Consider the following 15089-nt stretch of genomic DNA (forward strand, 5'->3'; position numbering starts at 1 on the left):
AATAAGGGTCTCCTGTATTGCAGGCGTATTCTTTACCAACTGAGCTATCAGGGAAGCCCTAGTTAAATGTAAAACAATGGCCAAATATTATAAAACAATTATCAAAAATTCAGATCACATCTAGAGTAAAGATTACAATACATGCTTCAATATACTCTCAGGCCAGGCTGTTACACCCTGTTCTCGCTAGAAGGGACATTCATTAAGGTTATTATATTCTCAGTTGTGTGATTACCATCCCTTTTGTACTGGTCAGCCAAAATGAAAGAAAAACTTAATTTATGCTATCTAAAATGAGATCAGTGGGTACTCTCTGCATCTTTAAGGGAAGAACTTGGGTAAGAGAATAAAAACTAGATACCCTAGGTGTCCATGAACCAAAGTTTCAGATCTATCCACACTGGAGTACTGACTTTCAGAGGATAAAAAGCTCCTGTTTCTGCCTCTACTGGGCATGTTGAACTTTATACAGTTTTTAAACAAATGAGTGTGTAGGTCCCAGAGGAAGTCTTGGGGGTTAACTTGGTCAGTCTGTCACCACGACTGAGAAAAGTTCTTGCCAGTAATTTAGTTGGCACTGCTGCTTTGTAGATGAAGGACAGAACAGATGCAAAGCCAAACCTCACTCATTTGAATTTCATTTGAGCATCAGACACTGTTGAGAAAAACTACTCGGTCTTAGACAATGAGCCAGGAAGTCCCTGGATGGATGAAGATGAATGAGCAAGGTTCTAGACTTCAAACAGCTCAAGGTCTAGTCAGAGAGGACTACTCTGCATCGGTGAAAAACTATGAATTAAAAATTAGTTTTTAAAGTCTTGATTTCCTTTCAGAAAAGGAAAAGCAGCCAACCTGAATGGCTCAGTTAGAGACGTACATTCTTGAGTCCCACCAACTGAATCAGAAATTCTGCAGGGCCCAGAAATCTGCTTTTTTACCAGCTCTCCGGATATTTCTGGTGCAGCTAAAGTTTGAGAACTGTCTTCAGAACACATGACACAAGGGCTGCAGAAGATAAGCAGATGTCGCCAGGTGGCATAGCCTGGAGACACTTGGGTGACATGTAAGGAAATCTGGCAAAGAGATGACACCGAGAAGTCTTTAAGCTAGAGTAGCATGGTCCTGTTTGTGTGTTAGAGACGGCAAGGAAAGAAATGCACTGATGTTTTCCCCACTTTAGTGATACCCACTTGTGGATATTCCCTTTATGGCTGGCCTGGCAGAAGCTCAGAAGGAACCCAAGCAAAGCTGAAAGGCAACAATGGGGACTTCTTTGGGCTCTAGGGTAATCCCCCAGGTGTAATTTAGAAGTTTAGCCATTTAGAGACTCAGAAGATTACTTGTTATTTCATCAATGCAGCAACCGTCTCAGAGCATGTTTAAGTCAAGTGGTGGCCGAACCCCTTCTAAAGTGTCTGCAAGATATTCCACTACAGATGTCATCCCGGAAGCCCTTTATGTATATTTGACTCATCTATTTCTCACAATGACCTTATGAAGTGCTTTTATCATTTAATGATAGGGAAACTGAGGAACAGAGGGATCAAGTAACTTGCTCAGACACACAGCACAGAAGGATGAAATGACTTGCTCTGAGGTCACACAGCCACTTTACAACAGAGCTGGGGTTTGAACCCAGACCAGAGCCTAACTTTTCACCATTGCACCAAACATACCTTTCTGGTTTCTACTCTTTGTGCATGAGAATCAGTATGCTTATGTCTTGTGTTGGGGCAGGGACGGGGGAAGAACAGGAATCCTGGAGGCACCTAGGCGTTTGCTAGAAGGTGAGTGTGATTTATTCACACTATGTTTGAAAGCTTGCTGAGGCCCACAGAGAGCAGGCAGGGACAACATCTCTAAGAAATGTTGTCCAATGGCTCATGATCTTAGCTTATTCACCTACACTGGGAATCCCTACCAGCCTGTGACAGGTGCCTCACTAAAGGTGCCAGAGAACTGAATTCCTTCTGCTCTGAATAATTTCTAACATGCCCCAGGTAAGAGCCACAGTTTCTTTTTTAAATTTGGGGGTTCTTGCCTGGAGAACACCCTTCCCTGACAGAGAAGCTTGGCAGGCCACAGTCTACAAGGTCACAGAGTCGGACACAACTGAAGTGACCCTGCGCACATAGGCGCAAGACTCTTTACCTGCGGCAGCTCTGTCCCAGAGAGAGTTGAGCGTGAAGGTGGCGCAGCTGCTTGGCTTGTGGGGACCCTGGCGGCACCAACTGTGCGGGAATACGGACTGCCTCCGCAGCAGGAGTCGTGGCCCTGGTAGAGTCTTTTCCCAGGCCCCTTTGGCTAGTCTTTCTCCGTAGCTTGGCCCATTCAGGCACTTCGAGGGCTCCCTTGTCTGGGGTCCTTGTCTGTTGTTTGGCACGTCAGGCACATAGAGGGGGGCCCCTGACTGGGGTCCTTCTCTGTAGATGGGCGCATCAGGCACTTAAAGGGGCAGCCTGGGTGGGGTCCTACTCTGTAGATGGGCACGTCAGGCACTTAAAGGGGGTAGGACCCTGGCCGGGGTCCTACTCTGTAGATGGGCACGTCAGGCACTTAAAAGGGGCAGCCTGGGTGGGGTCGTACTCTGTATTTCAGTGTATCAGGCATTCGATGGGCCAGCCTCCCTATTGTTCAGCCGCCAATGCTGGCTGTGGAGGGAGAGAGGCTACGGTGATGGCTCCACCCCCTCGCGTGACTCAGCAGTATCTCGCCTTGCTTCCATGGCTGCCTGGCTTTCCTCCACAGGCATTTCCCACCACAGTCTCTTCCCTCACATCCCCTCGATAGGTCTCTCCGCAGTCAACAGCAGTCCTCGCCCCAGGATCATTCCATAATCCCTAAACTCCAGCTCCCAGCCACCGCACCTTCCAGCAGATTTGCATCCCTGTCCAGGGAATGTGTGGCTGCAGCAAGGACTGTCTGATCCTCATTCCATTTAGGCTGCCACAGATCAGCTGTTTCACTCTCAGCCTTAAATGTTTCTCCTCTGACTCAGACAATTGCCGATGTGGGAATTGGACCCCGGCTTCAGTTCCCCCACCCTCTGAGGGCAGATCCAGTCCTACTAACACTCATTTTTTTCCCCCTCTAGTTCCTTCATCCTACCGAGTTTTGTGTGAGTCTATATATTCTTTTCCACTGGTCAGGTACTCCTGTCCACTCTCAGCTGGTGTTCTGCACGCACTTCTGGGTCTGAAGGTGTATTCCTGATGAGAGAGGAACTCCACATCCACCTACTCCTCCACCATCTTGTTCTCCACAGCCTCTTCTGCACAGAGTTTCCTCTGCATAAATAGACCATGGGGCCTATGAAAGGGGCCCAGTATCCCTAAGGACTTATTATTACCCATTCCTTATGCTAAGCATTTTAAACAACATTTTATGCAATAATCACAACAATCAGATAGAGATAAAAATCACTCTCTCTATATTACCTGAGAACCTGAGGCTAGCTGACTTGCAGCAGATAATAAATAATAGACTGAGATTTGGAATTTAATCCCATCTAAAATAAACTAAGGGTTGCAAAGAGTCTAACACAGTGGAGCAGCTGAGCATGCAAGAGCACACAAAATAGACTACTTGGGATTTCCCGGTGGTTCAGTAGTTGGAACTTCACTTTCTATGCAGGGGTTGAGGGTTCAATCCCTGGTCGGGGAACTAAGATCCCACATGCTTTGTGGCCAAAGGGTCAAAACATAAAACAGAAGCAATACTGTAACGGGTTCATTAAAGACTTTGAAGATGATCCACATTTAAAAAAAATCTTTTTAAAAAAGCATAAAATAGACTGTTTGCTCATTCAAGTTACTGTATTTGACAGACACATTTACTTGTCTACCCAGAGCACTCCTATCCCCCATCCCTGCTGACAGAATCTAGTTATGTTCAGGGTCAGCAAAACTCTGGGTTAATTTGATCACAGTCAATCATGATGACCCTAATCCTGGATTTCACAGCCTCCCTTGCAGCTGGAGGTGGTCATGTGATGCATCCTGAAGTCTGCTGGGAAATATTTCTGGGAAAGTTTTTGTTTCCTGCATAAAAGGAGATAGATGTGACTGACATGGATCCTTCTTCCTAGCTGCCTTCCTCCTACCTTGGATGGTGATACATAGCTGGGTGCAAAGAAGCCATCCTAGAATATCAGGGAAAAGCCAAGGGAACTGGAGCCATGCGAGCGCCAACATGGTTGAACTGCTGAATGGGTACCAGAAATCATTTACTTTTTGACCTTCCTTTTAAAAATTTCCTTTTTAAAAAATTGAGATATAATTGATTTACAATGTCTTGTTAATTTCAAGTGTATAGCAATCTTCTAGTTTTATATATATATATATATATTTTTTTCAGATCCTTTCCTATTATAGGTTATTACAAGATAACGCATATTTATGCTATACAATAGGTCCTTGTTTTTTTATCTATATTATATGCAGCAGTGTGTATCTGTAGATTTCTTTTTATTGGAGTCTAACTGTCATACAGGGCTTTCCAGGTGGCTCGGTGGTAGAGAATCCACCTGCTAATGCAGGGGACAAGGGTTCAATCCCAGGGTCTGGAATATGCCAGATACTAGAGTGGGTTGCCACTCGGCAACCCACTCTAGTATCCTTGCCTGGGAAATCCCATGGACAGAGGAGGTTGGTGGGCTACAGATCATGGGGTCAAAAAGAGTCAGACATGACTTAACAACTAAAAACAAAATTGCCATACAACAATTGCCATAAAATGTTGTAAGATGTATAACATGTTGATTTGGTACATACATATTGCAATATGATTACCATCATAGTTAGCTTTTCTATCACCTTACATAATTACAATTTCTTTTTTTGTGGTGGAAATAACTTAAGATCTAGTCTCTTAGTAACTTTGAAGCTTGTAATACAGTATTGTTGGCTACAAGCAGGATGCAGTGAATAATCTTCAGGACTTAGGACTTATCAACTTGGTTTCGAGTTAATACCCTTAAGCAACATCTCCCCAATTTCTTCTGCCCCAGCCCCTGGTAACCATCATTCGACTCAGTTTTTACAAGTTTGGTTTCCTTTTGATTTCACACGTAAGTGACATCATTCAGTATTTTTCTTTCACTTACTTTTTATTCCAGAAAAATATACTACCATAAATCAGGGTTTCAGGGTTTCTTTGCTTCCAGTCAAACACAATTTGCACATACTAAGCACTATTCTACCACTGAGATCTCTCTCCCCAAAATCACATGTTCACTGAACTGTGATCACATATGACTCCTTTGGTCCCCAACATAAAGAAGAAGTATTATCTATGGACAGGACAACACTATGCCTCACAGACAATGAAGAGGTAAAGACCTTGCCCTTTTGGGCCCAAATCTGGCTCCACAAAGATACTGTGGTTTATCAAAAGCCTAGCTTTTCATTCTGTAAAACATAAGGAAATGCCAGGCATCCACTTTACCATTAGAATCTCCTTTTTCCCCTTAATTCTAGATAGAATGTGCTTCAGTGCAACCAAGTAAAATCAAGTTTTTGAAAGCAGAAGCAACTGGATGATATGCAGAGGTATTTGGACTCGCAGCTCTACTCCCCTGCTGCCATTTATGAGGGACTGGTGGGGCCTTCCATTATGCTCCATCTAGATCTGTGCTCTGTGGTCCTAAACTCAAGGCAGGCCAGTACATCCCCAGTTCTCACATTAAGGGTGGTGTCTTCACAGAAAAAAGAAAACTCCTTTTTCAGTTTGTAGAATTCTTTATAAAGGACATTTTCTTTCTTAAAAATTGTAAAATGTGGATTTGAGAACAGGCTTGGGAGTCATTTGGTTCAATCTCTGATATCAGATAAATCAAAATGAAAATCAGATTATAAAAAAAGTTCCTTAAGGAGACAGATAACACAGTCATCTTTGGCAGTAAAGGTATTTCTTCCTTTGGCTTAATTGCATGTTTTTTCTTCAATTAAAAATGAAAAAAAAAGAGAGAGAGAGAGAGAAACCAGAATGTTATTTATTCTCAAAATAGTATTTTATAGATTGCAAATAAGTAATAATGTGCCTGTCCTTCTTTCTTTACCTGGATGGAATAAGTCCAAAAGAATCCTATTAGAATCTTTCCATTTCCTCCACTATTAAAAAGAATCACATAGGAGGAGAACAAGATGGCAGAGCAGTAGGTGGACGTGGAGTACATCTCTCCCCACGGATGCATCAGGAATGCACCTTCAGACACAGAAGTGCATGCAGAACACCAGCTGAGCGCAGACAGGAGTACCTGACCAGCAGAAAAGAATATGGAGACCCACACAAAACTCGGTAGGACGAAGGAACTAGGGGGGGAAATGGGAGTGTTAGTAGGACTGGACCTGCCCTCAGAGGGTGGGGGAACTGAAGCGGGGGTCCGATCCCCACATAGGGGCAATTGCCTGAGTCAGAGGAGAAACATTTAAGGCTGAGAGTGAAACAGCTGATCTGTGGCAGCCTAAATGGAATGAGGATCAGACAGTCCTTGCTGCAGCCACACATTCCCTGGACAGGGATGCAAGTCTGCTGGAAGGTGCAGTGGCTGGGAGCTGGAGTTTAGGGATTGTGGAATGATCCTGGGGCGAGGGCTGCTGTTGACTCGAGAGAGATGAATCTGGGAGATGTGAGGGAGGAGATTGTGATAGGAAATGCCTGTGGAGGAAAGCCAGGCAGCCATGGAAACAAGGCGATACTGCTGAGTCACACGAGGCGGGTGGAGCCATCACCATAGCCTCTCTTCCCCACCACACGCCAGCATCAGGCAACTGAACAATAGAGAGGCTGGCCCGTCAAATGCCTGACGCACTGAACTGCAGGGTAGGACCCCACCCAAGGGTGGGTGCCCGTTTAAGTGCCTGACATGCAGATCCACAGAGTAGGACCCCACGCAGGCTGCCCCTTTAAGTGCCTGACACGCAGATCCACAGAGTAGGACCCCAGGCAGGGGGGCCCTCTATGTGCCTGAGGGGGCAAACAACATAGAAGGACCCCAGGCAAGAAAGCCCTCTAAGTGCCTGCGTGGGAGCAGCTACGGAGAAGAACTGGCCAAAGAGGCCTCCTGATGGCCAGCTACAAGAGGCTCGAAAAAAGACTGTGATCGAGTCAACTTCTGCTACGGAGGCAGCCCGTGTCCCTGCATACTTGGCGCAGCCAAGGTCTGTGCAAGCCAAGCAGCTGCACCACCTTCATGCTTCACTCTCTCTGGGGCAGAGTTGCTACAGGCAAATAAAAGCCTTGCGTCTATGCACACAGGGTCACGTTGGTCCTGTCCAACTCTTTGCAACCCTGTAGACTGTGGCCTGCCAAGCTTCTCTGTCGGGGTGGAGGTGGGGGTTCTCCAGGCAAGGATACTTGAGCGTATTGGCCAATACTGGTTGCTATACCCTTCTAGAGCACTGTATTTCCTGCTGCCCTAGACCCCAACTCCCCTGAGTACCTGGTGCTGCCAGAACCCCTGCGACCCAAGCAGCTGCACCACCTCCACACCTGGCCTCACAGGGGCAAACCCGAGTCCTCCAGGGCAGCCTCAGGAGCAAACCCCAGTGGATGACCCACATGCAGAGGTAGAAATAAAAACCCAGTTGAAACCCAGGGGCAGTGTGTGTAAGGAAGAAGACCCAAAAACCATCCCACCAGCTGCACAAGCTGCAGATTAAATCCACACGATCAACTAGGCAGACTCTGTGTCTGTGGAATATATAAAAGGACATTGAGAGCTCCCACAAAAGAAAAGGCGCTAGTTCTGATAGCTATGGACGCTGGAGGCAAGAACACACAAGAGTAGGACCAGGTTAGAGTCTGATCTGCCCCCACAGCAGGTCCAGAGACCAGCACAGTGTTGGAGGGCGTCCTAGGGAGGTGAGGTGGACTGTGACTCCCAGCGAGGGAAAGGACTCTGACAGCAGCGACTCAAGAAAAACATTTATTGTTCTTATGTCTTGACTTGTTCTGTAGATTCTTTTGGATTTTTTTATTTTTTCCCCCATTTTCCCCCCTCTGTTTTAGTTGTCGATTTTATTGGCACTATGGAATCTAATTAAGATTTTGAGCTTGTTTTTTCCAGTCACATTTTTTACTGTTGTCATAAACTTCTGCCTCTACACTGGGCTTTTGCAGTTCTGTGGAGTTTTCCTTTTTTTCCTCTTTTTTTAATTTTAATTTTTAATATTTTAAACTTACTATTTTTTCTACATTTATTCTTTTGTTTGCTTTTCCTACCGTTCTTTTCACCTTTCAGTTAATTTTTAATGTATATAAATCTCATCTACCTCTATTTAATTCTGCATATCTATTTTCTTTCTTTCCTTTTCCCTCAACATATTTGTTAGTTTTATTTTCATTGCCTTATTCCCTAATTGGCATCCTGCTTTAGTTTTGTTTTCCAGTTTGTGCTTTACTTAGTTTTGTTCTTAACTGGTAGATATAATTTTTTGTTTTGTTTGCCAGGTAAATCTATTTTTTTTCCCATTTATTTTTATTAGTTGGAGGCTAATTACTTTACATCATTGCAGTGGTTTTTGTCATACATTGAAATGAATTAGCCATGGGAATCTATTGTATTTTATTTTTGTCAAACTGTTTTGATTTTGCTGATGAGTGTATATGTATATGTGTATTTTCAGTCACACTTTTTATTGTTGTTGTAAACTTCTGCCTCTACATTGGGGTTTTGCAGTTCTGTGGAGTTTTCCTTTTCTCCCCCCTTTTTTCTCTCTTCTTCTTTTTTTTTTTCACCTTTTTTTATAATTTCCATTTTTAATTTTTTTCTACATTTATTCCTTTGCTTTCCTTCCCTATTGTTTTTTTTCCCTGAGCAGCTAATCTTTAAAGTATATAAATCTTCTTCACCTACCTCTATTTAACTTTGTATATCTATTCTTTCTTCTTTTCTTTCCTCTCAACATATTTGTTAGTTTCATTTTCATTGCTTTTTTGCCAGTTGGCACCTTGCTCTAGTTTTGTTTTCCAGTTTGGGCTTTAGTTAGTTTTGTTCTTAACTGGTAAATATAATTTCTGTTTTCCTTTGTTCACCAGGTAAATCTACTGTACTTTAACTTTTCTTGGAATGTTTTGACTTTGCCCACTAGTATTATATGTATATGTGTATATTCCATTATTTTAATTATTATTTGCCTGATTTTGTAATTGCCATTTGTCTGAAGCTCATCTTTGGTTTCTCATTTTTGGATTTTTTAAAAAAAAATCTCACTCAATGCTCTAACAAACCACTTGTGAAATCTTTGTTCCTATCACAGATCAAGCCCTGAGCCTTTAGAATGGGAGCACTGACTCCAAGACCCTAGGCTACCAAAGAACTAACCCTAGGGAGTATTAAATAGTGAGAACTCACACAAAGGGAACCACTTGAATATGAGACCGGGCATCACCTAACCACCAGTGGCACCCTATGCAGGATGCCTCATCTAAACAACAAACAAAACAAAAATACAAATCCTATCATCAGCAGACAGGATTACCACCTCACTCAGCCTTGCCCATCAGAGGAAAAACAAACTAACAAACAAAAACTCAGCACTAATCTCACCCTATAGGAAGCTTACACAAACCACTGGATCAACCTTAGGAGGGCAGGAACCAAAAGGAAGAAAGAATTCAACCTTGAAGCCTGGGAAAAGGAGACCTCAAACACAATAAGTTAAAATAAAAAAATAATGAAAAGACAGAGAAATATTACACAAATGAAGGAACAAACTAGAAACACAGAAGTCCAAATAAATGAAGAGGAAAAAGGCAAACTACCTGAAAAAGAATTCAGAATAATGATACTAAAGATTATCAAAAACCTTGAAAACAAAATGGAGAAAATGCAAGAATCAATTAACAAAGAACTAGAAGACTTAATAAACAGACAGATACAAACAACACAGTTACTGAAATTAAAAATACTCTAGATGGAATCAATCACAGAATATCTGAAGCAGAAGAACAAATCAGTGAGCTGGAAGATAAAATGGTGAGAATAACTTCTGAAGAGCAGAATAAAGTAAAAAGAATGAAAAGAACTGAGGATAGTCTCAGAGACCACTGGGGCAATATCAAGTGCACCAACACTGAATTATAGGGGTCCCAGAAGAAGAGAAAAAGAAAGGGTATGAGAAAATTTTTGAAGAGATTATAGTTGAAAATTTCCCCAACATGGAAAAGGAAATAGTCAAGCAAGTCCAAGAGGCACAAAGAGTCCCAAACAGGATAAACCCAAGGAGAAACACACCAAGACACATACTAATAAACTAACAAAGATGAAACACAAAGAAAGAATATTAAAAGCAGCAAGGGAGAAGTAACAAGTAAGATACAAGGAAAACCCCATACACTTAACAGCTGATCTTTCAGCAGAAACTCTGCAGGCCAGAAGCGAAAGGCAGGATATATTTAAAGTACTGAAATGGAAAAATCTACAACCAAGATTACTGTACCCAGCAAGGATCTCATTAAAAATTGATGGAAAAATATAAAGCTTTCCAGACAAGCAAAAGTTAAGAGAATTCAGTACCACCAAACCAGCTTTACAACAAATGTTAAACGGACTTAAACAGTCAAGAAATACAAGAAAAAAGATCTACAAAATCAACCCCAAATAATTAAGAAAATGGCAATAGGAACATATATATCAATAATCACTGTAAATGTAAATGGACTAAATACTCCAACCAAAAGATACAGACTGGCTTAATTGAAACAAAAACAAGACCCATAAATATGCTGTCTACAAGAAACCCACTTCAGACCTAAAGACACATATAGACTGAAAGTGAGAGTATAGAAAAATATATTCCATACCAATGGGAAGCAAAAGAAGGCTGGAGTAGCAATCCTCATATCAGACAAAATAGACCTTAAAATAAAGATGATTACAAGAGATAAGGAAGGACACTACATAATGATCAAGGGATCAATCCAATAGGAAGATATAACAGTTGTAAATATCTATGCACCCAACATAGGAACACCTCAATACATAAGACAAACACTAACACATAAAAGGATAAATGGACAGTAACACAATCATAGCAAGATACTTTAACACCCCACTCATACCAATGGAAAGATCATCAAAACAGAAAATTAATAAAGAAACACAAGTCTTAAATGATACATTAGATGAGATGGATCTCATTGATATCTTCAGAACATTCCATCCAAATGCAGAAGAATACACCTTCTTCTCAAGTGCACATGGAACATTCTTCAGGATAGACCACATTTTAGGTCACAAATCAAACCTCAGTAAATTTAAGAATATTGAAATCATATCAAGGATCTTTTCTGACCACAACGCTATGAGACTAGCTATCAATTACAAGAAAAAAACTCTAAGAAACACAAACACATGGAGATTAAACAACATGTTTCTAAATAACCAACAGGTTACTGAAGAAATCAAAAGGGAAATCAAAACATTTCTAGAAACAAATGACAATGAAAACAGGACAACTTAAAACCTGTGGGATACAGCAAAAGCAGTCCTAATAGGGAAGTTTATAGCAATACAAACCAACATCAAGAAACAAGAAAAACACTGAACAGACAAACTAACTTTACACCTAAAACAACTGGAAAAAGAACAAAAACCCAAAAAATTAGTAGAAGGAAAGAAATCATAAACATCCGAGCAGAAATAAATGAAAAAGAAATGAGAGAAACAATAGTAAAGATTAATAAAACTAAAAGCTGGTTCTTTGAGAAGATAAAATTGACAAACCTTTAGCCAGACTCGTCAAGAAAAAAAGAGAGAAGCATCAAATCAACAGAATTAGAAATGAAAAAAGAAGAGATTACAACACACAATGCAGAAATACAAAGGATTATAAGACTATTATGAGCAACTATATGGCAATAAAATGGATAACCTGGAAGAAATAGACAGATTCTTAGAAAAGTTCAATCTTCCAAGACTGAACCAGGAAGAAATAGAAAATTATGACTAACCCAATTACAAGCACTGAAATTGAAGCTGTGATCAAAAATCTCCCAAAAAACAAAAGCCCAGGACAAGATGACTTCACAGGAGAATTCTATCAAACATTTAGAGAAGAGCTAATGCCTATCCTTCTAAAACTCTTTCAAAAAATTGCAGATGAAGGAATACTTTGAAACTCATTCTATTAGGCCATCACCCTGATACCAAAACCAGACAAAGACAACACAAAAAAGGAAAACTACAGGCCAATATCACTGATGAACATAGATGCAAAAATCCTCAACAAAATTTTAGCAAACAGAATTCAGCAACACATTAAAAAGTTCATTCACTTAATCAAGTTGGATTTATTCCAGGAATGCAAGGATTCTTCAATATATGCAAATCAGTCAATGTGATATGCCATATTAACAAATTGAAAGATTAAAACCATATGATCATCTCAATAGATGCAGAAAAAGCCTTTGACAAAATTCAGCACCCATTTATGATGAAAAGTCTTCAAAAATTGGGCATGGTAAGAACCAACCTCAACATAGTAAAGGCCAGAAATGATAAGCCTACAGCAAACATTATTCTCAATGATGAAAAACTGAAAGCATTCCCCCTAAGATCAGGAACAAGACAAGAGGGTCCACTTTCACCACTATTATTCAACATAGTTCTGGAAGTCCTAGCTACAGCAATCAGAGAAGAAACAGAAATAAAAGGAATCCAGATTGGAAAAGAAGAAGTAAAGCTTTCACTGTTTGCAGATGACATGATACTGTACATAGAAAACCCTAAAGATAGTGTCAGAAAATTACTAGAGCTAATCAGTGAATTTAGCAAACTGCAGGATACAAAATCATTACACAGAAATCACTTGCATTTTTATATGCTAACAATGAAACATCAGAAAGAGAAATTAAGGAATCAATCCCACTCACCACTGCAACAAAAAGAATTAAATATCTAGGAATAAACTTACCTAAGGAGACAAAAGAACTGTACACTGAAAATTATAAGACACTGATGAAAGAAATCAAAGATGACATAAACAGATGGAGAGATATTCCATGTTCCTGGGCAGGAAGAATCCATATTGTGAAAATGACTATACTACCAAATGTGGTCTGCAGATTCAAGGTGATCCCTATCAAATTACCAACAGCATTTTTCGTAGAACTAGAACAAAAAATTTCACAGTTCATATGGAAACACAAAAGACCCCGAATAGCCAAAGCAGTCTTGAGAAAGAAGAATGGAGCTGGAGGAATCAACCTTCCTGACTTCAGATTATACTACAAAGCTACAGTCATCAACACAGTATGGTGCTGGCACAAAAGCAGAAATATAGACCAATGGAACAAGATAGAAAGCCAGAAATAAACCCACTCACCTATGGGTACCTTATTTTTTACAAAGTAGGCAAGAATGTACAATGGGGCAAAGACAGCCTCTCCAAAAAATGGTGCTGGGAAAACTGGACAGCTACATGAAAAAGAATGAAGTTAGAACACTTCCTAACCCCACACACAAAGATAAACTCAAAATGGAGCAAAGACCTAAATGTAAGACCAGTTACAATAAAACTCTTAGAGGAAAACATAGGCAGAACATTTGATGACATAAATCAAGGCAAGATCTCTATGACCCTCTTCCTAGAGTAACAGAGATAAAAACAAAATAAAAAAGTGGGACCTGATTAAACCCAAAAGCTTTTGCACAGCAAAGGAAACTATAAGCAAGGTGAAAAGACAACCCTCAGAATGGGAGAAAATAACAGCAAATGAAACAACTGACAAAAGATTAATTTCCAAAATATACAAGCAGCTCATACAACTCAATGCCAGAAAAACAAACAACCCTATCAAAAAGTGGGGAAAAGACCTAAACAGACATTTCTCCAAAGAAGACATACAGATGGCTAATAAACGTATGAAAGATGCTCAACATCACTCATAATTAGAGAAATGCAAATCAAAACCACAATGAGACATCACCTCACACTGGTCAGAATGGCCATCATCAAAAAGTCTACAAACAGTAAATGCTGGCGAGGGTGTGGAGAAAAGGGAATGCTCTTGCACTGTTGGTGCAAGATACAGCCACTATGGAATATGGTATGGAGATTCCTTAGAAACTAGGAATAAAACCACCATATGACCCAGCAATCCCAATCCTAGACATACACCCTGAGGAAACCAAAATTGAAAAAGACACATGTATGCCATTGTTCACTGCAGCACTATTTACAATAGCTAGAATATGGAAGCCACCTAGATGTCCATTGACAGATGAATGGGTAAAAGGTGTGGTACATATACACAATGGAATATTACTCAGCCAAAAAAGGAACACATTTGAGTCAGTTCTGATGAGGTGGATGAACCTAGAACCTATTATAGAGTGAAGTGAGTCAGAAAGAGAAAGATAAACATTATATTGTAATGCACATATATGGAATCTAGAAAAATGGTACTGAAGGATATATTTACAGGGCAGCAATGGAGAAATAGACATAGAGAATAGACTTATGGACATGGGGAGAGGGGAGCAGAGGGTGAGATGTATGGAAAGAGTAACAGGGAAACTTACATTACCATATGTAAAATAGATAGCCAACGGGAATTAGCTGTATGGCTCAGGAAACTCAAACTGGGACTCTGTATCAACCTAGAGGGGTGGGATGGGGAGGGAGATAGGAGGGAGTTTCTAAAGGGAGGAGATATATGTGTACCTATGGCTGATTCATGCTGAGATTTGACAGAAAACAACAAAATCCTCTAAAGCAATTATCCTTCAATAAAAAATTTAATTTAATTTTAAAAAAAGAATGAAATAATGCCATTTGCAGCAAATGGATGGACGGAGAGATTACCATACTAAGTGAAGTAAGTTAGAAACAGACAAAAACTATATGATATCACTTACAGGTTGAACTCAAAATATGACATAAATGAATGTATCTACGGAAAGGAAACAGGCTCACAGACATGGAGAACAGATTTGTGATGGCCAAGGAGGAGAAGGGGTGGAGGATAGATAGAGCAGGAGTTTGGGATGTGAACTATTATACACAGAGTGCATCAACAAGGTCCTACTGTATAGCACAGTGAACTATAATCAATATCTTGTGATAAACCATACTAGAAAAAAT

The sequence above is a fragment of the Odocoileus virginianus genome, chromosome 11 (genome assembly GCF_023699985.2).
Source record: "Odocoileus virginianus isolate 20LAN1187 ecotype Illinois chromosome 11, Ovbor_1.2, whole genome shotgun sequence".
NCBI classification, from domain to species: domain Eukaryota; kingdom Metazoa; phylum Chordata; class Mammalia; order Artiodactyla; family Cervidae; genus Odocoileus; species Odocoileus virginianus.